A 26859-nucleotide genomic window follows, 5' to 3' on the forward strand; every position below is an offset into this window, starting at 1 on the left:
GGCAGCCGATATGGGTGCCGGCATGTGGTGCAGGATGGGGATTCGGCCACCCATCGGGTTTGGGGTGTTCGGGTTATGGGTGTGTGGGACGCCGGTTAGCGCCAGGGGCACAGTGTTGCTTGCCCATCCTGGCCGCCTTGAGGAGGTTGCGCAGTTTCTTCCGGGACTGTTGGCCTATCTGGACGGTGCTGCTGGTGTCGCTGACCGCCTCTTCCACCTGCGCCCAGGTACGACGAATGGTGGCAGCTGGCAGCCTCCTTCCCGGTCCGGGGTACAAGATCATCCACCTCTCCTCCACCATGTCCAGGAGGGTCTCCAGCTCGATGTCGGTGAAGTGTGGAGCTGCTCTCCTTGTTGCCATCTTGTGGGGTGGGATGGTGTGTGTGGTGAGTGAAGTGTGTATGTGCGGCTTCAGCTTGTCAGCCTCCTGAATGTCAATCGCGAAACCGGTGAATCCGGCACCGTTTCTCATTGGAATCAATTGTGTTCTACATGACGCTGGTGCTAGTCCTTAACAGTCACTGAATCGGTCCAGGTTCAATTCCCGCTGAGTCACTGTCTGTGTGGAGTCTGCACGTTCTCCCCGTGTCTGTGTGGGTTTCCTTCAGGTGCTCCGGTTTCCTCCCATAGTCCATCGATGTGCAGGTTAGGTGGGTTGGCCATTCTAAATTGCCCTTCGTGTGCAAAATGGTCAGGTGGGGTTACAGGGTTATGGTGACAGGGTGTAGGAGTGGGCTTAAGTGGGGTGCTCTTTCCAAGGGCCGGTGCAGACCTGATGGGCCAAATGGCTTCCTTCTGCACTGTAAATTCTATGATTCTAGGATTCTATGAAAGGGATGCCAATTTAAGTCTGGGATGAGGAGGAATTTCTTCTCTCAAAGAATTGTGAGTCTTTGGAACTCTTTGCCAGAGAGAGCTGTGGGGGCAGAGTCCTTGTGTATATTTAGGGCTGAGATAGATAGATTCTTCATCAGTAAGGTAATCAAGGGTTATGGGGAAAGGGCAGAAAATTGGACATGAGGAATGTCGGAACAGCAGTGATCCTATTGAATGGTGACGCTTGAGGGGACGAATGGTCGACTCCTGCTCCTATTTTTTATGGTTTTATGGTATGGATTTTCAGCATAGAATGCCACATGGGGGACCTATTTTGAAAATTAAGGCACATTGTATGAAAGTGAACGTAGCAGTATGAAAAATAGGTTTTGTTGATAGACAGAAACAGGTCAAAATCTTTTCGAGGGCTTGTTGTAAATTTTCTTGAGAACTACTTTTTGATTTTCATGGTCTATTTTTTGGTTTTCAAGGGCTTCTTTTTCATTCTCACCAACTCCTTATCAGGTGATGCAGTTATGCGGCAACATTACCTTGATTATAAATAAATTTCCCACAATCCGTTTTCAAAATTAAAATTCGAACAACTTGGCACAAGGAATGAGTCTCATGCCTGCAGCCCCCTTTAAAAATTAATTATAAGCAATTAGCACTCTCCAGCATTATTAGGTTTTGTTCTGCTAATTTCAAGTTTCTTTCCCCTCAATACTTCTCTTTAAAAATGACTTGAGAAAGATGTCAGGGTACTGACTTCCAAAGTTCTAACTGTGTAACAAGGAGAATACATACAAATTAATTCTATCGCGCCAAGCTAACCTTCAGGTAATGAATGGTTAATTCACAGATACTTCACATTTCAGCGATTTTTCCAAGCTAATGAACCTTCTTGCATGATCATCCATACTTTAATGAGACATAGATTGAATAAGCAAAAGGAGCATTAATTGTGGTTCATTGTATCCATATTGAAAATGAGCCATGTTCTTGGGCTTTTTCTTCATAATATGTACGCTACTGCTGTCAGAAAGTTCTAATGATCCATTTCATCAGTACAATTTTAGGAGACTGGGTCAGATGCTGGGATCATGGAATAACCTAAACTGACACAGATGACGTTGAATGATTCAAATTTTGTCGTTAGGGCAGGGCTTCCAATTGAAAATCTGACAACTAAGAATGAATTCTAAGCATTTTCTCGGGTAAAATATCAAATAAACATTATTCCTTCAGCTTCACAGCCACATACAGATTGCAGTCATCCCCTCTCACGCTACCAAACATACACTTACCATTCTTCCCAACTCCTCTCCCCAAACTCACTCAGCGGATCCAGTCGCCCGCCAGTATCATAGAATCATAGAATTTACAGTGCAGAAGGAGGTCATTCGGCCCATCACGTTTGTACCGTCTCTTGGAAAGAGCACCCCATTCAAGCCCACACCTCCACCCCATCCCTATAACCCAGTAACCCCACCCAACCTTTTTGGACACGAAGGGCAATTTAGCATGGCCAATCCACCTAACCTGCACACTTTTGGACTGTGGGAGGAAACCGGAGCACCCGGAGGAAACCCACGCAAACACGGGGAGAACGTGCAGACTCCGCACAGACAATGACCCAAGCTGGGAATCGAACTTAGGACCCTGAAACTGTGAAGCGACAGTGCTAACCACTATGCTACCGCGCCGCTCCTGTCGAGATTCAGGCCCAGCCAGTACCACCCCAGTCAAGATTCAGGCCCAGCCAGTATCACCCCAGTCAAGATTCAGGCCCAGCCAGTATCACCTCAGTCAAGATTCAGGCCCAGACAGTACCACCCAGTCAAGATTCAGGCCCAGCCAGTACCACCCCAGTAAAGATTCAGGCCCAGCCAGTACCATCCCAGTCAAGATTCAGGCCCAGCCAGTACCCCCCCAGTCAGGATTCAGGCCCAGCCAGTACCACCCCAGTCAAGATTCAGGCCCAGCCAATACCACCCCAGTCAAGATTCAGGCCCAGCCAGTACCATCCCAGTCAAGATTCAGGCCCAGCCAGTACCCCCCCAGTCAGGATTCAGGCCCAGCCAGTACCACCCCAGTCAAGATTCAGGCCCAGCCAATACCACCCCAGTCAAGATTCAGGCCCAGCCAGTACCACCCCAGTCAAGATTCAGGCCCAGCCAATACCACCCCAGTCAAGATTCAGGCCCAGACAGTACCACCCCAGTCAAGATTCAGGCCCAGCCAGTACCCCCCCAGTCAGGATTCAGGCCCAGCCAGTACCCCCCCCAGTCAAGATTCAGGCCCAGCCAGTACCACCCCAGTCAAGATTCAGGCCCAGCCAGTACCCCCCCAGTCAGGATTCAGGCCCAGCCAGTACCACCCCAGTCAAGATTCAGGCCCAGCCAGTACGCCCCCAGTCAAGATTCAGGCCCAGCCAGTACTTCCCAGTCAGGATTCAGGCCCAGCCAGTACCACCCCAGTCAAGATTCAGGCCCAGCCAATACCACCCCAGTCAAGATTCAGGCCCAGCCAGTACCACCCCAGTCAAGATTCAGGCCCAGCCAATACCACCCCAGTCAAGATTCAGGCCCAGACAGTACCACCCCAGTCAAGATTCAGGCCCAGCCAGTACCACCCCAGTCAAGATTCAGGCCCAGCCAGTACCCCCCCAGTCAGGATTCAGGCCCAGCCAGTACCACCCCAGTCAAGATTCAGGCCCAGCCAATACCACCCCAGTCAAGATTCAGGCCCAGCCAGTACCACCCCAGTCAAGATTCAGGCCCAGCCAATACCACCCCAGTCAAGATTCAGGCCCAGACAGTACCACCCCAGTCAGGATTCAGGCCCAGCCAGTACCACCCCAGTCAAGATTCAGGCCCAGCCAATACCACCCCAGTCAAGATTCAGGCCCAGCCAGTACCACCCCAGTCAAGATTCAGGCCCAGCCAATACCACCCCAGTCAAGATTCAGGCCCAGACAGTACCACCCCAGTCAAGATTCAGGCCCAGCCAGTACCACCCCAGTCAAGATTCAGGCCCAGCCAGTACCACCCCAGTCAAGATTCAGGCCCAGCCAGTACCCCCCCAGTCAAGATTCAGGCCCAGCCAGTACCACCCCAGTCAAGATTCAGGCCCAGCCAATACCACCCCAGTCAAGATTCAGGCCCAGACAGTACCACCCCAGTCAAGATTCAGGCCCAGCCAGTACCACCCCAGTCAAGATTCAGGCCCAGCCAGTACCCCCCCCAGTCAAGATTCAGGCCCAGCCAGTACCACCCCAGTCAAGATTCAGGCCCAGCCAGTACCCCCCCCCAGTCAAGATTCAGGCCCAGCCAGTACCCCCCCAGTCAAGATTCAGGCCCAGACAGCACATCCTAGTCAAGACTTGTGCTTGGCCTCAGCAGGCACTCACCTTACAAGGCTGAGTGATGTCTCCCTCAGCCTGCTCCAGCCTTGTTACTATTGGAGACACAATACTCTTCTTTCCTTTCCCACTTCTTTTCTTCAGCTTCCCAGAGGATATTAAGAAGCAATTGATGATGGCATAGCCAAACGTCTCCTGCATGGCAGCAATGGGATTAGCCAGAATAACTCCTCCAGCTCCTCCAACCACATGTCCTTCTTTCACGCCCTTGTTACTCCTTCAGTCATAGATTACGTCCCTTGAGGAGCAGCAAGAGCCGGAGGGAGGAAACCTGTTATTGGAGGAGTGAGAATAACAGAGACATAATCTGTGATTGGAGGACAGCTTCTCATAGATTCTAAAATCCCCATGTGCAGGGGAGAATTTTGTCTGTTTGAATTTTCGGGGGCTTTCAAGAGCTAATTCATCCGCCATCCCATGCTTTTGAACATGGACAAGTATTAGCTTAAATGGGGATTGTCAGATTGGAGAAGGTTTGGAAGAATGGCTGGATGATTCGGACTTGGATGTTGGCAAAAAAGTTAGGAAATTTATGACAAGGAGTACAAGTTTGGGGTTGCATTCAATGAGGGGCTGTAACAGACTTGAGGAAAACAGATAGATTTAGCTGAATGATCAGAAAGGTGCATTATGTTAATGTGAATAACATTGGGAAAAGGCCAACAAATGGGAGGACAGACTATTAAATGACACAGAAGGGTGTGGCTGTACACTGATATGGGGACCCAAGAACATAATTGCAGGAAATCTCAAATTCAAGCAGATATAGCCATTAAAAGGCCAACAGCATTTACAATGTATAAGTTGGGACACAGTGTACAAAAGCTGAAAGCAATGAAATATTTGCAAAAAGTATATGTTAGAGCACAGTGTGCAGTTTGGGGCAACATATTACAGAAAGTACATTAAAGCTATAAATAGCATAGTCAGAGATTCAATAAGATTATGCCAGGGGTGGAAATTATAATTATGAGGAAAAATGAGATACTGGAACTTTTTCCACTGAAGCAGAGAAGGACAATAGGATATTTAATAGAATTTTTAAAGTTATGAAGGGTTTTAGTAGAAAGACTGGCATTTCCTTTGATTAGGGAGTCAAGGATGAAGACACATCAATTAAAAATTGTCACATGGCAGAATTTCCCCCCAAAATGGCAAAGTCTTAGGTTCTGACTGAAACCTAATGTGTTTCTCCCCAGAGAAAGAGCCAGGTTTTCTCTCCAGATCTTCTGCCAATTTGTCCAAAAAAATCAGGGGACGTGTTTCGCACCGTCATTCTTGAGGGGCGGGGGCAAAACCAGCAGCAAGCCGGGCTCTATAGAGGGCCTTTTTTGCAGGGTGCCCCAATTTCAAAGTTTATTGACAGCGCCTCCATCCATCATCACTGGCAGTTTCTCTGCCCCATATTTTCTCTGACCCCTGGTCACACTCTTTGGCAGTGCTGCCAGAGTGCCAGGGGACAATATCCTACCATGGCCCTGACCACCCGGGAGCTACATTGGTCTTCACACCCCCGGCGTGGTCATCTCGACTGATGGAGAGCAGTGTTAATTTCCACCGGTGCAGCATCAGGCTGGCCATGGGGGGAATATCCAACGCCCCGGATGATTCAGCTTTATACAGTTAATCCATGATTTGATGGTAATCAGCTTCATGCCCTCGGTGGGGTGGGGGACATTGGGGAAGATCTCATTCTGAGATCTCCCCGGTGGAAATCCCATTATGGCCCTCTCAGGAGAGTTGGTGGCCATAATGGGATTTGTGCCTGCCAGAAACAGACCTCAAAACAGCAGCCACAGAGAGGGGTAAATGGTTAGCAGAGATTTCTCAATACAGAAGGTTCTTGAATACTTTGCCACGAGGAGTGGCTTGGACAGAGATAAATATTTGAAGCAGAGAGAGAGAGACATAGAGCTAAGGGAAGAGGATAGGTCAGTGGCATTAGTTTTAAACTGCTCAAGCAAATTAAGAGCCAACATAGAGACAGTGGACCTGATTGCCTCCTTGTCAGCTATGGATTTCAATATTTTCATGACGGTAGTGGAGTGCTTCAAGGGTTTCCTGGGGCATTTTAAATTTATCATGTAAAAATCATGTAGAGATTGGCACCGAAGCAATTACTCTGAAGTTTCTGATGATACTTTTTTTTATTCATTCAGGGAATGTGGACATCTCTGGCTGGGTCAGCATTTATTGCCCATCCCTAATTGCCCTTGAACTGCGTGGCTTGCTAGACTATTTCAGTGGGGCAGTTAAGAGTAAACCACATTGCTGTGGGTCTGGAGTCACATGTAGACCGGACCAGGTAAGGACGGCAAATTTCCTTCCGGTCATCGTTAGAATTTTAACTCTAATTTCTATTGAATTCAAATTTCACCAGCATGGCATGGTGGTATTTGAACCCGGGGTCCACAGAGCATTACCCTGGGTCTCAGTATTACTAATCCAGTGACAATTAGACTGCTGGTGGCGGCATGTAGGGAGAAGTCTAGTCCAAGGTAGCTCCTGCCAGGGTACTTGTTTTATGGCCCTTTTGCTCGGTTTCTGGGGTAATCCTTGCAGGGGAAAAACCTATCTACTTGAAGATTCAAGGTGTCTGCGTCAGACAAATGCCAAGAAAGGTTGGGAATAAGAAGCCTGCAGATGGAAATTCATTGACAGATTCGGAGGCTTCGCACGGCTCCTCTGTGGGGAAATGGTAAAGGCCGCTCCTCTGACTGCAGCCATTCCAATAATGGCAGACATGTTTGTCGGCGTGTATCAACAGAATTTCATAAGCAGTTTGAGAAGCACTGGAGAATGATGTCTGGGGGCCACTGAAAGTTGATTGAGGAGGCCCTGGGTCCCATCTGATCGAAATTGGAAAAGACCTCCTTGAGGGTGAAAGAGCATGGCGAGGTGTTAGAGGGCGTGGAGAAGGCTTTGCCAAGGTAGAGTGAGCAAATTGCTGGAGGCTGAGATCACCCTGGTAGCTGTTGAGAATAAGATGCTGAGGGTTAAAGTTGATGATCTTGAGAACCGCTCAAGGAGGCAGAACCTCAAGTCAAGGGATTGCCAGAGGATATGGAAGGCCCGACTCCTACAGCGTATTTTTCGCAGATGTTTGGGAAGATGATGGGCGAGGGTGGATTTCTATCTCCTCCGGAGATAGTCAGGTCCAATCGGACACTTAGGTAGAAGCCTTGACCAAACGAACCACCACGGACAGTCATCGTTCGGTTGCTCAGCTTTCAGGAGAAGGAACGGGTCCTGAAGTAAGCCAAGAAACACCCGGACTGGAAATGGGAAGGTAATCCTGTCAGGATCTACCAAGGCGTTGGTGTTGAACTGACAAGGAAGTGGGCGGCCTTCAACAAGGCCAAGGCTGCCTTGTACAAGAACAGAGTCTGTTTTGGGGTTGTGTACCCAGCAAGGCTTCATGTAACCTATGAGTTAAAAGATTATTATTTTGATGCGCCGGAGGAGACGGGTGCCTTTGTTGAAAAGCATAGACGGGGCTCGAGTGAATTGTGCTCGGCAAGATCTTTCATTGTTGTGGGTGAGAAGAGTGTTGGGGCATCTTAGATATATTTGTTGGTATTTCTATGTTCTTGGGTGGGATAGTTTTTTCACATGTTATTTGTTTATTGGAGGGGTTAACTGGAGTGAGGGGTGTTGTTTTTTGTAATATTGTTGGAACTATAAAGCTCACGGTGGTAATTTGTTTTTTGTAAAACTAAACCTTCCCCTCCATCCCCTCTCCCTCGCTTCCCCCAGATAACATTCCTTCCATGCTCCACATTTGGTGGATTTGAATCTGGAGTAAGGTCCGGTTAAAGTTAATGCAGGCCCCATTTGGGAGGAGTGTTATTTGGGGGAGGGAAGGGGGGGGAGGGGGAGAGATTTAGTTCACTGACGGTATTTACAGGTTTTTCTTTCTTTCTTTTAATGGGTGGGTTTCGCTGCCATCTTGGGTGGGCCTTAGACCTGTACTTTCTGGGCAGGTGCTTTATATTCCCTGCTGATGAAAATGATTGCCTCCGGGATGAGGGGCGGGGTGGGAGGCCCCCGATTTGGTTGGTGACCTTGTGGACCTGAGAAAAAAATTTAAATTCTTTATCCCTTGGGTGTAAAAGCTGCTCCAGATCTGCCCCCCGCCCCCCCCCCCCCCACCCCGCCTCCTTGACATCTGCGCTGTCAAAGCTCACCGTGGAGGTTGGATGCAGCGCTGTTAGCAGATAAGGGGTTTTGTGCGCACGTGTCTACTACCATCGAGGAATATGTTAGGTTCAACAAGAATGAGTTTGTCTCACCCTCAATACTGTGGGAAGCCCTTAACGTGGTTATTAGAGGGGAGATAATCTCCTAAAAGGTGCATATCGATAGGAGTGCAAGGATGGAGCAGCAGAGGCTGGTCGATGCTATCCTTGAGATAGACCATTGGTATTTGTGTGGCCCCGAGCTGATGGTAAGCAGGAAAAAGCAGACACAATTTGAACTACTGTCTACAGGCAGGGCGGTGTGCCAGCTGTCGTGTTCGAGGGGGGTATTTTACGAATATGGGGAGAAGGCCAGCTGTCTTTTAGCCCACCAGTTGAGGTGGCAGGTGGCTTCCTGGGAGATCATACAGATCAGAGATTTGAGTGGCAGCTTGGACTCCCCCCGGTGAAAGTTAATACGGCTTTCAAGACATTTCACAAGAGTTTTTAATAATAATCTTTATTGTCACAACAAGGCTTATATTAACACTGCAATGAGGTTAATATGAAAAGCCCCTAGTCGCCACATTCCGGTGCCTGTTTGGGTACACAAAGGGGGAATTCTGAATGTCCAAATTACCTAACAACACGTCTTCGGGACTTGTGGGAGGAAACCGGAGCACCCGGAGGAAACCCACACAGACACGGGAGAACGCGCAGATTCTGCACAGACAGTGACCCAAGCCGGGAATCGAACCTGTGACCCTGAAGCTGTGAAGCAACAGTGCTACCCACTGTGCTACCGTAGCCGCCCAGGGAGGAGAGTTCAGACATGTCAATATCCTTAGATAGGTTGTCCTTTTAGGTGGTGAAAGAGAGAAAGACGGGAGGAGTTGGAGGCCCCGTTAAGCCCTGAGGAGATACTAAAAGGTATTGGATTGATGCAAGCAGATAAAGCTCCCGGCCTCGATGAGTTCTATAAGAGATTTGTGGGTCAGGGGACTCCATTGATGATGGGCAGGTTCAATGACTCCTTGTCCCGGGGTCTTTGCCCACCACACATTTGCAGGCCTCTATCTCTCTTATACTGAAGAAGGACAAGGATCCCACAGAATGTGAGTCATAATGACCTATATCTCAATTGAACATAGATGCCAAATTAATTGCCAAGGTGTTGGCACTACGACTGGAGACCTGCCTCCTGAAGGTGGTTGCGGAAGACCAGACAGGCTTTGTTAAGGGTCAGAATTATCCGCTAATAAACGATGGTTGCTGAATATTGTTCATTCCCCCTCTCCCGTGCCCGAGCCAGAGGTGATTGTATCTATGGATGACGAGAAAGCATTTGATAGGATGGGTACCTTTTAGAGGTCCTTAGGAGGTTTGGTGTGGGGCCAAGGTTTATTTTGTGTGTTTGGCTACTGTATAGAGCCACCACGGCTAGAGTCAGTATTAATGCCTTGAGTTTGAGGTACTTTTTTTGAATAGGGCTACAAGACAGGGATATCCATCATCTCCGCTCTTGTTTACTTTAGCGATTGAACCGTTGGCCATTGCGTTGAGATCTTCCGGTAAGTGGAAGGGGATAAGACAGGGGTGGAGGGAGCATAGGCTGTCTCAATACTCAGATGACCTGCTTCATAGTATGGATCCAGTCTCCATTATGGATGAAATAATGAAGCTATTGTGGAGCTTTGGCTCCTTCTCGGGGTACAAGTTGAATCTGGAGAAGAGTGAATATTTCCCGGTCAATCCGGGAGGGGAGCCAATCTGGGTGTGTTACCTTTTTGCCTTGCCAGGTCTAGTTTTCATTATATGGGTGTCCAGGTGGCCTATGATTGGACTCTGTTCCATAAATTAAACTACGCTGGTGTGGTGAGCAAGGTTAAGTCCGACTTGCTAAAATGGGATAGCCTTCCTCTGACCTTAGCAGGCAGAGTCCAGACTATTAAAATTAATATTCTCCCAGGTTTTTTGTTTCTTTTTCAATGTCTCCCCACTTTTCTCCCGAAATCCTTTTTTGTTAGAGTTAGCAAGTTGTAGCCTCCTTTTTTTGGGCAGGTCAGACCCCAAAGATTCATAGGGCATTTCTTCAGAGGGACAGACAGTTGTCGGGGGGGAGGGGGGGGGGTCTAGCGTTGCCCAATTAGCTTCTTTATTATTGGATAGCCAATATTGAGAAATTGTTGAGGTAATTCAGCGCTCTGAGTTCCATAAAGGGGACAGATAGAGGCAAATTTGTGCAGGAGCTCTAGTTTAGGTGCGCTGGTAACAGCCTTTTTCTCTGTTGCGGTACTCTTCGAACCCGGGGTGTCCACTCAAAGGAAATGGAAGCAATTTAGGCAGCATTTTAAGCTTAGATGCCATGGCGTTGCTGGCCCCTGTCTATGATAACTGTCTATTTGTGCCGTTGAGTTTTGACTCTATATTTAGATAGTGGGAGGGAGGGGAGGGGGGTCTTGAGAGATTTGGGGAGTTATTCGTGGAGGGACGGTTTGCCAGTCTTGGAGGAACTGTCGGCAAAGTTTCGACTCTGGGACAAATTTGCTCAGATACGTCCAGATTAGTAATTTTGTGTGAAAGGCCTTTCCGTCATTTCCCTTGGCACCGCCGTCATCCCTGCTGAGGATGATTCTATCTAAGCAGAATCTGGTGTGTGGGGCAGTAATTGAGGTAATTATGCACAGATCCAGTTAGTGGAGTCGGCCCCGGTGGGTGGGGTGAAGGCGAAGTGGGAGGCGGGGAGGTGGGTGGGGTTAGTTTATTGATGGGGAGTGGTGTTTTTTTCATTTGAATTGGATTTATATGCTTGGTTGGGTGTTGGCTATATTGTACTGTGTAGCATTCATCTTTTTGTGTTGTTAATTTGTTATAAATTGAAAATCTTCAATGAAATTTTTTTTTTTAAATCTAGGGACAGTACCACTATGCCACTGCATCCTATTGAAGTAAGGGTAAGACAAACAGAGAAGAAGAATGCAGAAGCATTTGCAAGAGTCCATGGACAGGTTAGTGGAGCTGGGAGATAGATATTTAATGCAGTTCAATGCAGAGAAACCTAAAGCAGTATATTCTAGAAAATAAATACAACCAAACAGAATTGATGAAAAGAGAGATTTAGAGGTGAATGCGATTCTGTTTTTAATGCATTTTGACATTGAAAATAATAGCAATTGTAAATCCTGTTGAATTTGTAAAAGGAAGAGTTGTACATTTTGTGCAGTTTATTGGCAGCACTTTCTTAGAAACAGAGTAGAGTGATGCAAAATGCACAGCAAAGTGATATATGGGATGAAAGCTTAACCAGCCGTTGCTTGAAATAAAGATGACTTGTTGACATTACACATATGGTATGATATTGGAAATTAATGAGTAACAGTTCGACAGAGACTACTGAACTTCACATGTTAGGGAAAACCAACCTGGCTGACATTCCAAAAGCATACCCGTAAGGAAGCCCCGCAGTGTCCATTAAAGACAGCGGCCCTTTGGGAAACTCAAGAGGGAGTTTCATATAAAGGAATTCTGCATATTGCTCGATTGTTATTTATTCATAATCTGTGTTTGAAATTCCGTGAGTAAATTGATTTGTCAGGCTTAACACAGCAGGACCTAAATGTCAAATTTCCTATGAACCTAAAATAATATCCTTCACTCACCCAGGTATTTAAAAGAGCTGCATTGGTGAGCCCGGCATCAACACTAACATTTTATACCATTATTATTGTTCTTGTTTTGCTGAGACCAAGATGTGTACAACAGCAAAGCCAAGTATGAATATGATGGCTGACATTTCTGGAAGTAGATTGCATGTGCTGGAATGACAACTTAGGACAGCTGATTGAATGACAGAGCTTTTTGCGAGCAAGTGCATCTGAGATGGGTTACTAGCAAATCCAAGAAGATAAATGACATATGTTATGCATAGTATTTCTGTGGTAAGCATTACAGCATGTAGCCTTTAAAGAAATGGTGAACTTGCTTGATTGTACTCTTCCTTTAAATCTGTTGTCCATGCTCTCATTTCCCAGGTAAAGTTCAAAGGTTACACTCCTGTCACCTCACAGGATCATGATGCAGATGATATAGTCAAATACAGGGCTAAAAATCCACATGCCTTGTATACAGTTGCTGGGTTTTATGGAAAATTAGGACAAAGGACTAACAGATTAAACCATTCACTGAGAGATGCTGAGAGTGTGTCTGCCACGCAGGAGAACTCCCACGCTACCCACATGTCATCCCGTTGTACACATAACCACCCAGTCTACATCTTCCCGTTTTACTTAGGACAACTGGTACTACCGTCATATGACAATGTTGGATGGCGGTAACAGATCATTCACTTTTTTTGTACAGAGCACAAACTTGGGCAACAGAAATTTAACTATTTACAATATACAGAGTGCTGACGTGGGCTGCTGCATCTGGTGCAAAGCCCATCGTGTCTCTTTTCCACCCCTTTAAAAAAAACAGTCCATATGTAGACTATGTCAGCACATGGTCCTTGAACTTGGAGTTTAGTCTGCTTAGGTGCCCTGAGCATATAATTGTGCCAAATGGCTATGCTTGGGGTACACTCAGGTTGTTGTCCACCAGCGGATGGCCTCAAGTGTTCCTGGGGTGTGCATTGTGGCTGCAGGGCTTGTTATGTTGATGCCCAAAGGGCCTCCATCTCCTCTGGTACAGAGGTGCACTCTTTGTTAAGTGTACTGCCCTCTCTGTCAAACTGTTTGATTGTGAGTAGAGGGGGCTACTTGTGATGTTCAAAGTCCCATGTATATGCAATGTATCCCTGGAGACAAACTGCCAGGCCTTGTCCGTCATCATCCTCTGGGGAATGCCATGTGTAGTGAAGTGTCTCTTCAGTTTTACAATGATTATTTTTCTCTTCATGTCAGGCAGGTAGTCGACTTCATACCAGCCTGAGCATGGGTCAACAAGGACAGGATTGGGGAAGCTGCCAAACCGGACAGATTCCCAGCAGACTTGTACAAAGAATTAGCGCCAGCACTGGCTATGCACCAGCGGGAGATGTCGCTGATTCGCTAGCAAGAGGAATAAGACCATAAGACATAGGAGCAGAATTAGGTCACTCGGCCCATTGAGTCTGTTCCGTCAATCAATCATGGCTGATATTTTCTCATCCCCATTCTCCTGCCTTCTTCCCATAACCCCTGATCCCCTTAGTAATGAAGAACCTATCTATCTCTGTCTTAAAGACGCTCAGCCTTCTGCGGCAAAGAGTTCCACAGATTGACCACCCTCTGGCTGAAGAAATTCCTCCTCATCTCTGTTTTAAAGGATCGTCCCTCAAGTCAGTGTCCTCTGGTTCTAGTTTTTCCTACAAGTGGAAACATCCACTGTGGGCGACACGGTGGCACAGTGGTTAGCACTGATGCCTCACAGCTCCAGAGTCCCGGGTTCAATTCTGGCCTTGGGTGCTTGTCTGTGTGACGTTTGCACTTTCTCCCCATGTCTGCGTGGGTTTCCTCCAGGTGCTCCGGTTTCCTCCCACAGTCCAACGATGTGCAGGTTAGGTGGCTTGGGCATGCTAAATTGCCTCTCAGTGTCCAAAAGGTTAGGTAGGACACGGGATAGGGTGGAAATAAGGGCTTAAGTAGGATGCTCGTTCCAAGGGCCGGTGCAGACTCGATGGGCCAAATGGCCTCCTTCTGCCCTGTAAATTCTATGATCCTTCTACGTCCACTCTATCCAAGCCTCGCAGTATCTCGTAAGTTTCAATAAGATCTCCCTCATCCTTCTAAACTCCAACGAGTCCAGACCCAGAGTCCTAAACCATTTTTCATACAAATGCTCTTCATTCTAGGGATCATTCTTGTGAACCTCCTCTGGACCCTTTCCAAGGCCAGCACATCCTTCCTTTGATACGGGGCCTAAAACTGCTCACAATACTCCAAATGGGGTCTGACCAGAGCGTTATACAGCCTCAGAAGTACATCCCTGATCATGTAGTCCAGCCCTCTCAACATGAATGCGAACATTGCATTTGCCTTCCTAACTACTGACTGAACCTGCACATTAACCTTAAGAGAATCGTGAACAAGGACTCCCAAGTCCCTTTGTGCTTCTGATTTCCTAAGCATTTCCCCATTTTGAAAATAGTCTATGAAATTCCTCCTTCCAAAGTGCATAACCTCACACATTGTATTCCATCTACCACTTCTTTGCCCACTCTCCCAGCTTGTCCAAATCCTTCTGCAACCCCTCAATACTGCCTGTCCCTCTACTGCCACCAACGGTGGCTCAGGCCTCAATATATCTGATCACCCAAAAAGATAAAGACCCAACCGAGTGTAGGTCATACAGACCCACCTCACTCCTTTATACTGATGCCAAGATCATGGCGAAGGCCCTGGCGAGGTGGATGGAGAGCTGCGTACCAGAGGTTGTCGCGGAAGATCAGACTGGCTTTGTAAAGGGCAGGCAATTAACAGCGAGCATCTGGCACCTGCTGAATGTGATCACGACCCCATCCGGGGAGAGAACACCAGAGGTGATTATCTCCCTGGATGCAGAAAAGGCCTTCAACAGGATCGAATTGTGAGCCAGAGAGCATAGAGTCTCATTCTATGTGGGTGACCTGTTCCTCTACATCTTGATCTCCCTGGCCAACGTGGAAGGAATACTGAAACTCCTGAAGAAGTTCGGAACCGTCTCGGGTTCCAAACTTAACATGAGTAAGAGCGAAATCTTCCCTGTAAATCCATAGGGGGGCGGAGCAAAGCTGGAGAGACTGACGTTCAAATTGGCCCAGACCAAATTCTGATACCAAATTCCGGATCCAAATAGCTCATTGCTGGACTCAGATTCACAAATGGAACCTGAGAGTCTGGCGGAGAAAATTAAAAAGGACCTACAGAGGTGGCACTCACTCCCAGGTTCCCTGGCAGGAAGAGTGCAGATGATCAGGATGAACATGCTGCCCAGGTCCCTCTTCCTGTTCAGATCCCTCCTGACTTTCATTCCCAAAGCCTTTTTCACCACAATCAAAAAACTAATCCTGACATTTGTTCAGGGGCAGGGTGGGCAAAAGGAAATCCCAAGGATCTTGAAGAAGGTCCTACAAAGATAGACAACGTGGGAGGCCTGGCTCTCCCGAAGCTCCAGTTCTACCAATGGGTGGCCATCGCAGGAAGGATACGGGGATGGGTCATGGAACCGAGAGCAGAATGGGTGAGAATGGAGGAGAGTTCCTGCACAAGATCATCTCTCCGACTACTGGCCATAACCCCAATCCCATCCCCCCCGATACTCAGTAAGCCCAGTGGTAGTTGCCACACTTCGAATGTGGAACCAAATGCAACATCGCTTTGGTCTGACTGCAATGTCCACCATGGCCCCCATCTGCAAAAACCACAAGTTCACCCCCACGACAATGGACGCCTCCTTCAAAAGGTGGAGATAGGACAGTTAGAGTCATGTAGATAGAGAGCAGAGTAGCAACCTTGGGGTGCTGTGGACAAGTTCCAGTCCCAAAAGAGAACAAACACAGGTATAACTCTTCTTCCGCAGCAATCAACGACATTCCACAGATACCGGGACGGGCTACTCACTGCGGATGAACTAGGGGAGGGGAACTGTGCGGACATATATGGACGATTGCTGGAGGAGGTATGCTCACCCCTGGATGAGACAAGAAGGAAGTGGGAGGAAGAACTAGGCAGAAAGATAAAGGAAGGACTCTGAATTGAAACACTGCACAGGGCAAACCTCACCTTCACACGGGCAGGGCTGAGCCTAACGCAGCTAAAGATGGTGCACAGGGCACAACTAACCAGGATGAGAATGAGTGGGTTCTTCCCGGAGGTGGAGGACAAGTGTGAACAGTGCCAGGGAGCCAGGGAGCCTGCCCCAAACTTTCGGGTACTGGGTGTCCTTCTTCAAAGCTATGCCCAGGGTAGTGGGGGTGAATGTGGAGCCATGCCTGCTGGTGGCGGTCTTCGTGGTATCAGAACAGCCAGAGCTCTTCATGAGGAGAAGGGCAGGCATCTTGGCCTTTGCCTCCCTGATTGCCCTCTGGATATTCCTGCTTGGCTGGCGATTGGCAGCACCACCTAAGGCTGCAGACTGGCTGTCTGACCTGTCAGAATTTCCCAGGCTAGAGAAAATAAAGTATGCCATCAGTGGATCGGAGGAAGGCTTCCACAAAACATGGAGGCTGTTCATCAACTTGTTCCAAGACCTGTGTGTTACTAGCACGCAGTAAGGAGGGAGGCAGGGGGGCAGAGGTGGGGGGGAACAAGACAAGTCACAAAATAAGAGACAGAGAGTGGGGAAGAACAAGGCTGGGTGAGGACAGAAAGGGTTGGGAGGGCAGGAAGGGAGGGGGGGTTTAAAAGCACCCAAGGAAAATGCTGTGCAAGTAGGGAAGGGGAGAACCTCAAGGGACAAAGCGCAACAATAGAAAGAGTGCACCCAGCGACCCCCCCCTCCCCGCCCCACCAGCACAACTAAGGGTCATAGACAACCAGGGCAGGCCACACAGTGAGGACGGCCGACCTCCGGGAGCTCCCACACAGGGACCCCATAGCTGTGTGGAGGCTCCTCCTAGGGGAGCACAGCCAGTTATGGTCCTCACATGACCGAGTGGATGTTCTCTGGGCCATGGCCTGGCCCAGCCAGCACTCAACAGCAGTTTTTCTTTTTCTGTAAGCCACTTTTTCTGTATCTGTCTCGATCACCTTGTCACCTCAATGTTTGAACCTTGTATGACAGGCCCCGCGGGTCGAGATGATACACCCTATGTATAATAGTTAAAACTACAGTGGTTGTAAAATTCTTGTAAATACATGTTTTGATCTTGGAAAAAAAATGAATTAGCCACCATCAGCTGTTAGAAGGGGGAGGGAGCGGGTGGCGGTGTTTACTATTATTGTTGGGTAGGTAATCTTTGTTGCGCTGGTGGGAGTTATTAAATTGGTTGGGGGTATTTTGTTGGTTTCTAAAATATATATATATTGTTATTATGGCACTACTATGTCGGAGCCGCTTTCTGGGTTGTTTGATGTTGTTGTTGTGTTTGTTATCAGTGCAAAATCTTTAATAAAAATATATTTAAGTAAAGAAGGACCAGGTGCCGTTTCCCATTCCATTCGTACATATATATCGCCATGAGAGACCGTGGAAGATCTGGGGCCTCATAGAGGTGCAACTGTTCTTTGGTTTGATGAGGCTTGGGCGTGTTGCATGATTCACATCTGAACACTTCCCTCTCTATATCAGTGCACATTGATGACAATAGGTGGTTTCCTTTGCCCTACGCTTTGTTGCTTCTACCCCTGGATGCCGTGGGTGGAGTTTCTGGGTATAATACCACTGCAGAGAAGTAGGGGTGATGAATCTCTGATCACGCAGTCAGTCTTGAATGGTTAACTCCTCTCTCATGGCGTAGAAGGTGCAGAGCTCGTGGGGAAGTTCCTTTGGCCAGCCTTTCATAATGACACCATGGAGCTGCCTACATGTGCGATCTGCCTGTCAGGCATCTTTTGAGTTTGCTAATTCTATGGGAGACGATATTTGAATAGTCATGACATCAATGTCCCCCTCACAATGTGCCTGGTCAGTAGTGGGTAAATAAGCCCTGGAAAGGGCATGAGCATGTATAGCTGCAGATCGCACATAGGCAGCACGGTAGCACAGTGGTTAGCACAGTTGCTACACAGTTCCAGGGTCCCAGGTTCGATTCCCAGTTTGGGTCACTGTCTGTGAGGAGTCTGCACATTCTCCCCGTATCTGCGTGGGTACCCTGCGGGTGCTCTGGTTTCCTCCCACAGTCCAAAGATGTGCGGGTTAGGTGGATTGGCCATGATAAATTGCCCTTAGTGTCCAAAAAGGTTAGGTGGGTTTACTGTGTTACGGGGATATGGTGGAGGCGTGGGCTTGAATAGGGTGCTCTTTCCAAGGGCCGGTGCAGACTCGATGGGCGGAATGGCCTCCTTCTACATTGTAAATTCTATGATTCTATGAGCTCCTTGACGCACTTGTAGAGGTTGTAGCATTGCATTTTGAGCATCATACATTGCATGCACAGTGATGCAGTATGAAGCGGCTTTTTAAGTATAGTTATAAGTGGCTGGTGATCTGTTTTAATGTTGACAGGGCGGCCATAGATGAAGTCATGAAATTTATGACATGCAAGACTAAGGCAAGAAGTTCCTTCACAATCTGAGCATAACAAGTTTCAGTGTTGCCGACAGCCCTTGATCTGCAATTCCGGATACAGACAGCGTCGAGTCCATGCTGGGAGGCATCTGCAGGTGCTTGAAGGTCAAAGTATCGTAGCACTGGAGGGGCTGAGAGCAAATGCTTGACTTTGTTGAACGCAGCAGTGTGATGCTCTTGCCAACACCATTTGATGTCCTGGTGAAGAAGCTGATGGAGGGGGCCAGTCATCTCACTTTAGCGTGGAATGAACCAATTTAAATAATTTGTCATACTGAGGAGGTTCTGTGGGGCATGCTTGTCCTCATGAGTAGACATTTGCCGTATAGCCGTTTATATTATCCGGATCTGGCTACACACCATCAGCTGTGAGCTGGTGGCCCACACAAGGAACCTGGATTTAGTGGTTAGAACTGCAATTGTATAGTCCTGATTCTGTCAAGTACAAAACTCAAAAGTACATTGTATTCTTGTATTACTACCCCAGTCCATGATGTCATCAAAGATGATTTCACAGGGTTGTCCTGCAAAAAGCTGTTGTATAGACAATTGGAAGACCTCACTGCCGGTGGAAATCCCACAGGGCATGCAGAGGAAATAATACCTGCCTACCGGAGAAATGGACATAGTGAGATTCGAGGATTCTTCATCCAGCGTGATTTGCCAAAATCTGTACTTCGCCCCCAGGATACTAAAGAACTTAGCATGCCGACTATGACCTGCTCAACCACCTTCAGGGAATGGTGCGGTCTCAGCAGTCCCTTATTTAGGTGAACTGGGTCAGTGCAGATCCTAACTGTGCCATCTTTCTTTGCCGGAGCTACCATCACAGAATCCTACTCTGTGGCCTCACCTATGGAGCTATGACATTCGGTTTTGTCAATTGATCCAATTTGTCGTCTACTTTATGTTTCATAAGAAGGGGCACTGTTCTTGGAGCACAGACAGCGACCGTTACTGGGTCATCCAGTCTCATGTGATATATGTGGGCAGCATCCTAATTATATCATAAACGGGGCTTGGTGTTGCAGACTATGTACATCTTGTTGTGTTATGCTGCTTCGTGTAGCATAAGCTGCTTCCTTGAGGTATGCTTTGACAAAGGAAGCTCCAGACTATGAAATGAGTTCAACTTGTTTATTGAACTATTAACACAGTTCTTAAATGAGTTTGACTCTCTGCTAATCTAACTATAGTAACTCAGTCTATCTTTACCAGCCTGCTCTAAGCCACGTGCTGGGTGTGATGCTGTTGATTAACCCTGATGTACTCTCTAGATGTCTTTCTGTGGAAAGAGGCAGAGCATGTGTGCCCTGTCCTTTTATATGGGTTGTGAAGTGCCCCCTTGTGGTAATGCCACCTCTGGGTGTCCTGATTACCCATTGGTTGTGTCCTGTTGTAATGACCCATTGGAGGTATGTCTGCATGTTATAACATTTTTGGTGCTCCCTCTAGTGGTTACTTAGTTGTAGTGTATTTACATTAACCCCTTGTGTATATACAGTGATGCATATCACCACATCCCCCCTTTTTTGTGTTACATATTTTCTGTACTTGGTTAAAGGAAATTGAACAAAATAGGTAGATAAGTGATGACATGTACAAGTCATGATGACAGTGATGATTATACAATACCAAATAATATTTATGAGTCCAAAGTTCATGAATTTATATGGTCGAGTAGCTTTCTTGGTTTGTTATTGAAGTGTCGATGTTGATGTTGTCATTTCCTTGTGAACGGCGTCAGTGTCCCTGTGCATTCAGCATCACTGTGTATTCCACAGACAATGCAGTCTCTCACGAGTTTGGCCACTTTTTGCCAGGATTTCCAATGTTGGAGTATATGCTTGTATAGACTCGTCAAGTTTCTGGTTATTGGTGTTTAAAACATGTCTGTCCAAGATAATTTTTTTTACCGGTGCACACATCTGGTTCAATTATTTTAACAGTACCTCTGGTTCCTTGTATTCTTCTTCCCCTTGGAAGACAAAAGATTCATATTTTCCGACAACCTCTGGACCTGCTAGGTTCAACAGTGTATATGCTGTACTTTCTTCGATTTATCAGAGAGATCGGCACAACAGTAGTTGAGCCATGCTTTTTCAGACTTCTTTCAGTTACCAGCAATGTTTTCGTTGAAGTTGAGCGGGTCGATGCGGCAAAGTCTTTGTACCATCTCTGCCAGCTCCTGACACCATGTAAAAGTTGCTGGGTTGTATGGAAATAATGATAAACGACTGACAGGTTAAACCCTTTACTGAGGGACCTTAGCAGCTCTTGTTCATGCAGTGTGTCTGCCCATGTTGGGGGAGAACTCCTGGGCTACCGACACATCACTTCCTATATAAATCAACACCATGTACAATGATCACCCAGTCTACACCTTGGATAATGGAGTAAAGTGTTGGGAACTTCCTGTGCTGACTTGCTTGAAGTTAGAAACTGTGGAGAATTCTTCATTCTGCCCACGCGGGCAGGGGCACTTCTTGGATGGTTTACCAGTCAATGATGACAATTGAGTAGTGGCCAGTGTTCAATTATCCCTGAAAACATACCCCAATTAAGGAGGACCAAAAACATCTCGCACACCTTCCTAATCTTTTAAGATCTACATTGCATTCTTGGAATATAATGTTGGTCTTCATTGGTGCACCCAGCGACCAGTTTGTTCTTTCACTGGGATTACCATTGCTTTGCTGACAAACTGCAGATGACGAATTTGCTGCCTTGAAAGTCCCCTTCAATTAATTTGTAGTGGGTATCTTATTTGTGACAGACAAACATTCTGCCCTTAACGCCAGATAAACTAGAGACAGACAGATCTGTTATGTCCTGCACGCTGCCCAATGACCGAGTTTTGCGCTGTATTCCTACTGGAGGATCCACTAAATGTTGATGTTAACTGAAGATCCGCCCCACTTTATATATATATATATATATATATATATATATAGAACAGTACTTTGGCACTGCCAACTTGTGCCAGGTGGCAGTCCCAGTGATAGACGTCCGGGGAGCTTCATGGGAGGAGGCGAGCGGTTCCCATTAAGTTTATCTTAGTAAACTTTTAAGAGCAAGCATTTTAACTCATTCCATATGCTGTATGCAACAGATTAAGGAGCTGGGGAAAGAGAGCCCCAATACTTGTGCTTTTGCAGGGTGGGCAGGTTGTGGTGGCATGAGCCATACACTGGACACTTTCAATAGTTAACAAATAGGTTTATTAATGAAGGGCAAGGGCAGTTAAGTAACGAGTACAGAACACAATATAAAAGATCTTAAAACTCTGGCTTCAGAGTCCCCACTGCCAGAGGTCCTCTTCCCAGGTCCCTGTGCAAAACTCCCTTAACTGCAGTGCTGACGAGGGCGCCCGTTAAAGGTGGCACCCCGATTTCTGTGGAGCTGGCCTTGCGGCTCCATCAGGCCCCGCCTCATTGTTATGTTCTGTATTATGGCTGTGGTAAAGGTACACACAGAACATCTAGTTATTTGACTAGTAAGATAGTTTATTAACAAAATGAACATGTGGAAAGATAACTAACAAACTATGATGCATATGGTAACGAATAAGTGAATTCAGTGAATTCTCTTGGAACTACTTCTAATGCGACTTACTACCAACCGCTGGCTATGTGGAGTCACATGGTAGATTTGTATCATCGTCTGCTGGTTGGAGGTCGAATAGATAACTATATACATTAATAGATAACTATATATATTACTGTGCACTTACATATAATCACATCCTTCTTCCTTAAGAAGTGTTAACACTTACAAATGTAACTGTGCTTCACTAAACATGCTGTGCATAACAATTTCAAACATGTAACTGTACATAGTTCACTACAAGTTCATTCTTTCAGGTTAAGGGTGTTGGTCTCCTCACCCTTGACCGAATGCGTGATCTTGTTTCATCTTTTGAAAGACTGGTTTTCTGGCTGGTCTTTGAGTCACCAACCCTTTCAGCCTTTTGAAGCGATGCTTCCTACTCCATATGTGTTCTTGTGTACTGGCCTTGTATATTGTATATTGCCGATGCTTCTGTCTTCACTGTCGCGGCTGCTACTCGGTCGACCAACTGTGTCCTCGACTCTTTTCTTGCCCTTCCTTCTCTCTTTTATAATCAGCTCTTTCCTTCTCCTTTTCTTCGCAGCTTTAGTGGCATTATCCATGTAATTGGTGTGGTTCACACTCACATCTGCCTGTGCATCTAGAGCATCATTCTTGCTACTGGTCTCAGCCAAGGCATTAGCTGTTTCTGGATCCTTTGTTACAATGGCTGTCTCTGAATCTTCTGCTGTGAAAGCTATTTCTGGCTCTTCTGCCACAATAGCTGATTCTGGAGTCTTTACTGGATTGAGGAGTTTTGGTTGAGCCACAGAACTTGCACTCGAACGTTGTGCTGCATGCCCATCAACTAGTGAGATCCCAATGTTGGCATACTTTTGGATGCTTTCGCAGTTGCAGGCACGTTTGCGACTTCAGGAATGATCTGCAAACCCTTGCATTCCAGTATCTTAGCTGGACCAATGTCCTCAACATTATGTATTACTTCTTCACTTTGTATTTTAGCCTCAATTAGTGGCTCATCCTCATTTGATATAATGATATATGCTTCGTATTTTGTTGGATAACTGCACAAAGATATATCCATCTGTTCTTCATGCAGGTTTTGCGATGAACTGGCCTTGAGTACTTGGGAATCCACTGCAGGAATTATTCCCTGGACATAGGATAAGTCAACGTACTTCTCTGGAGCCAGTTTCTCCAAATGGGGATTATTTCTTCAGTTACCAGTTGGTTGTTCACAATTGATTTTCTCTCAGCTACTTTGTCTACTGTTGCAATATCGCTTTCAGCCTCTGCACACTCCATCTTAGAACTTTCACACTCATCGCTGTCCCGCACAGATTGGATGCTACTTATCATCGCCTCATCACTAATGAATACATAAAATTTCATAATATTCTTCTTCTGGGTCATCATCTAATTCTTCACTTTCCTCATTGTAATCATCATCATCATAATCATCAGCATCATCATCATCATCGTAATCATCATCATCGTCTGCAACAGCTTCTCCTGTGAATTATAACAAGAAGTGACCAATTTCAAAGTCAGCAGAGAGTCTTGCTGCAGAACCTTCATCCAGCTCTCCATGCTCTGAAACTTCAGGAGGACTAAATCATTACTCATTTTGGTACAGTTTCGTAATTGTTCTACCAGTGCTCCGGGGCCCATAAGCTTCTGCTTCGTTTTAATGGTTTTCAATGTGACATTTTGTTCCTTTCTTCCAGTCAATCTGGCACCCTGTGCATCCCCTAAACCTTGGTTCATCAAAGAAGAAAACGTCTGACTCATCAGGCTGCAACTCCATCTGATATGTTTTTGTCACTGCCTCATTTGTGAAATACTCATTTGGCTCAAACTTAAACTCCAGAGTGAAACTCATTGGCTGTCCAGGATCTGAAAATATTACCATTACATCTTGTAGATGCTTTAAGATAGGCTCATCGTGCTCCAGTATCATGTCACTGAGCCCATCCACATTTTGAAGACTATCAACCAGAATTATGTAATTCCTTTTTAAAATGTTTTTAAAAATAAATTTAGAGTACCCAATTCATTTTTTCCAATTAAGGGGCAATTTAGTATGGCCAATCCACCTACCCTGCACATGTTTGGGTTGTGGGGGTGAAACCCACGCAAACACGGGCAGAATGTGCAAACTCTACACGGACAGTGACCCAGAGCCGGGATCGAACCTAGGGCCTTGGCGCCGTGAGACAGCAATGCTAACCACTGCACCACCGTGCTGCCATTAGAATTCTGTAATTCCTTTTGGCTCCTTTATCTCTTCATCTGGTTTATCCTCCTCCACCTTGACTTTTGCTTTTATCTCATCAGATAACTGCTCCACTTCATCTCGTTGCTAGTGCAATGATCCACTGTTGCAGCGATGTCTGGATCTACTGGTACTACTGATCAACTAGGTTCAGTGTCTCACACACTTCCACTCCTATGATGGACTCTCGTTCCGTGTTCACAATAGCGTATGGTATTATGTGACTTCTGTTGTGTACCCATGCTTCGAGCTCACATGCTCCCAATGTCGCAATCTCATTCACATTGTAGCCTTTCAGTGGTCTTGTTTGATTGACAAATTGTTTAACTCACAGCCCGTTCAAATCTGACAAACTGAGAAGGTTGGCTCTCGCTCCTGTGTCGAGCTTGCATTTGATCAATGTGCCATTCAGCATAAATGGAATTGTCCATCTGCCTTCTATGGTACCAATATCAGTATCATTATTGCTGCAACTGGTAAGTAAGACTTCTTCACTTTGCATATTCGGACTCATCGTGTCCCCAGTGAAATCAGATCAATGAAAAACAGGTCTTCAATGGACATCTCATCAATCATGTTAACTGATCCTGTTTGGTCCATTGTTGGACGTGAAAAACATTGCTTCGAAAAGTGATTTGTTCTGCCACACTTGGAACATACCTTTCCAAATGCTGGACATTGTCATGGCAAATGTCGATTGCTGCAATGCTGGCAAAAAAATGGCGGACCCTGTTGCCTGCTTAAAATGGCCACCCGCACTGAGGCTACGTTTTTTATTTGACTGCGTTACTAAGCTTATGGCGCTGGCATCTTCTTTGAGATTGGTGCCAAAATGTTTCAGATTGAGCGTGCTAATCTGCTGTGCAGCTAGCTTGTTTCCATGACAAATCTTGATAGCGTTTCCTACTTGAAGCTCTCAGTAGCCTCTCACATACTTTATCATTCGATAGCCCAAACACTATCTGATCGCGGATAATCGATGACTTTAACATACTAAAATTACATGACTGCCACTTCAACCTCAAGCCTGTCTGAAAACTATCGAAAGATTTACCTGCCTTCTAGGTACACGTATACAAGTAGAAAAGATATAACGTTTGAACATTTCATTTTTCGTCGGGGAGCAACACCGATCAAGGTACTGTATTACTACATCGAAGCTCTTACTTTCTGCTTCGCTGTCAAATGCGAAGGTATTATAAATTTCTATTGTTTGAGAACCTGCTACCTTGTGCACCAACGCAATACGCCTCACATTAGGCTGGGCATGTAGGCCAAGGGCTGCAACATAGAGTCTGAATTGCTGCTTAAAAACACACCAATTCTCGTCCACATTACCATTGATTTGAAGCTGCTGAGGTGCATTCAAACCTTCCATCTCTAACTTCACAGTCTTTCCATGCGTTGCATTCCAGTTTCCCGTAGTTTACCAGGTAGGTGGAAGCATTTTCTTTTTTCTTCAACCTGTTTGGTCCCATCTTCTCTATAGTTATCTTCAATTGTTCTACACTCTTGGCACCATGTTATGTTCTGTGTTATGGTAAAGATGCACACAGAACATCTAGTTCTTGACTAGTAAGATAGTTTATGAACAAAATGAATATGTGGAAATATACCCAATGAATTATGATTCAAACGGTAATGAATAAGTGAATTCCCCTGGAACTACTTCAAATGCGACGGTCCTCCAGTATGGCTTACTACCAACCGCCAGGTCTGTGGAGTCAAATGGTGGATCTCTATCGCCACCTGTTGGTCGGAGGCCATATGGATAACTATATACATGAATAGATAACTATACATTACTGTGCAGATGCATGTCACCACACCCACCAGACTAACAGGCTGTTCCCAGATTTATTTTGTCAGAGCGGCTAAAAGTCTGGTCTGAAAACTCAGCTGTGCATCTGGATAGATACAACATCGGTTTTCGGTCAGAGCCTGACACTGACAAATTATGGGAAGATTATGTGTGCTGGCTACCAGTGTTCAATTCTGGTCGCCACACTACCAGAAGGATGTGGAGGCTTTAGAGAGGATGCAGAAGAGATTTACCAGAATGTTGCCTGGTATGGAGGGCATTAGCTATGAGGAGCGGTTGAATAAACTCGGTTTGTTCTCACTGGAACGAAGGAGGTTGAGGGGAGACCTGATAGAGGTATACAAAATTATGAGGGGCATAGACAGAGTGGATAGTCAGAGGCTTTTCCCCAGGGTAGAGGGGTCAATTACTAGGGGGCATAGGTTTAAGGTGAGAGGGGCAAGGTTTAGAGTAGATGTACGAGGCAAGTTTTTTACGCAGAGGGTAGTGGGTGCCTGGAACTCGCTACCGGAGGAGGTGGTGGAAGCAGGGACGATAGTGACATTTAAGGGGCATCTTGACAAATACATGAATAGGATGGGAATAGAGG

Source organism: Scyliorhinus torazame, chromosome 4 (genome assembly GCF_047496885.1).
Source record: "Scyliorhinus torazame isolate Kashiwa2021f chromosome 4, sScyTor2.1, whole genome shotgun sequence".
NCBI lineage: Eukaryota > Metazoa > Chordata > Chondrichthyes > Carcharhiniformes > Scyliorhinidae > Scyliorhinus > Scyliorhinus torazame.